We start from the raw sequence: 1,567 nt of genomic DNA, 5'->3' as shown, positions 1-1,567 counted from the left end.
ATTTGCGACAGGGAAAGTGGGAAGGAGAGGGAATTAGCATTGCTTATTGTCTGTAATTATGGAAGTTGTAAATAAAATAAGTTTTAAAAAGAAACCCTTGAGTCTCACAGGCCATGAAAACAAGAGCAGGCAAGTTGTGTGACATCAAACCGAGGAGCTTCAGCACAGGGAAGGAGACCAGAGAAGAGAGGAGCCATCGCAGGAGAGACCATGCGTGTAAATCTTACTTCAGATAAAGAACTGAGATCCAAAGTTTATGGGGAGTGCAAGCAATCAACAATAAGAAAACAAATAATCCAACTTAAAAAATGGGCAAAGCTCCACCCCCCCCCACAATGACTGTCCATTGCTCCCACAGTTCCTATCCCTGTAACTCCATCGTGAATGCCAGCACCCCACTAAAGTGGAATGGGGCCAGGGAGGGGGAGATTGGTACCAAGACATGATTTGTCCATATAAAATTTCTACTGAATAAAAAAAATGTGCAAAGGGCCCCAAAAATATTTTATCCAAAGAAGATATACAAAGGAATAGCCAACAAATATATGGAAAATGCTCACATGCTTAATCATCAGAGAAATGAAAACTAATAAACAATGAGCTATAACTTACTACTGTTAAATTGGATATCATAGCATATCATATGATGTATCATATCATATTGTATCATGCCTATTTCTATCATCTTTCTACCTATCTGTCATCTATCTATCTATGAATGAAAGAAGTCAGGTGTAGTGGCACATATCTATTATCCCAGGATGCAAGAGGAAGATACAACATGGGTTACATAGTGAAACTCTGTCTTCAGATAACTGAAAAAAAAATGAATGAAAAGTAATTAGGGTTTTTTATTCATTTTATTTATTTATTTATTTGAGAGCGACAGACATAGAGAGAAAGACAGATAGAGGGAGAGAGAGAGAATGGGTGCACCAGGGCTTCCAGCCACTGCAAATGAACTCCAGACGCATGCGCCCCCTTGTGCATCTGGCTAACGTGGGACCTGGGGAACCGAGCCTCGAACCTGGGTCCTTAGGCTTCACAGGCAAGTGCTTAACCACTAAGCCATCTCTCCAGCCCTAGGGTGTTTTAGAATATGAAACTCTTCACGAATTTGCACGTCATCCTTGCACAGGGGCCATGCTAATCTCTGTATTGTTCTAATTTTAGTGTATGTGCTGCTGAAGCGAGTGTGATAATATGTTTTATGTGGAGAAAAGGAAACGCTTATACAGTGCTCATGTTGTAAACTGATGCAGACAGTTTGATAAAGATTGTACAGATTTTTGGGTTGGAGAGATGGCTCAACAGTTAAGGTGCTTGCCTACAAATCCAAAGAACTCAGGTTCAATTCTCCAGGCCCCACACAAGCCAGATGGACAAGGTGGTTTATGCACCTGAAGTTCATTTTCAGTGGCTGATGACCCTGGTGTGCCCATTCTCTCTCTCTCTCTTTCTCTCTGTCAAATAAATAAATAAAATATTTTTTTCAAAATTTTTTTCCCCCAGATAACTAAAAGCAGAATTATCAGATCCAACAGGCTAATTTCTGGGAGTATATCTA

The 1,567-nt window shown here is 40.2% G+C and overlaps 1 pseudogene; it reads right to left on the bottom strand.

Moving 5' to 3' along the window:
- Positions 1 to 1,093: 1,093 nt before the first annotated feature.
- On the bottom strand, positions 1,094 to 1,193 carry LOC123454905 (annotated as a pseudogene).
- Positions 1,194 to 1,567: the final 374 nt, after the last annotated feature.

The sequence above is a fragment of the Jaculus jaculus genome, chromosome 14 (assembly GCF_020740685.1).
Source record: "Jaculus jaculus isolate mJacJac1 chromosome 14, mJacJac1.mat.Y.cur, whole genome shotgun sequence".
Lineage (NCBI taxonomy): Eukaryota > Metazoa > Chordata > Mammalia > Rodentia > Dipodidae > Jaculus > Jaculus jaculus.
The sequence above is the reverse complement of the archived record's forward strand: the minus strand, read 5'-3'. Positions and strand labels throughout refer to the sequence as shown.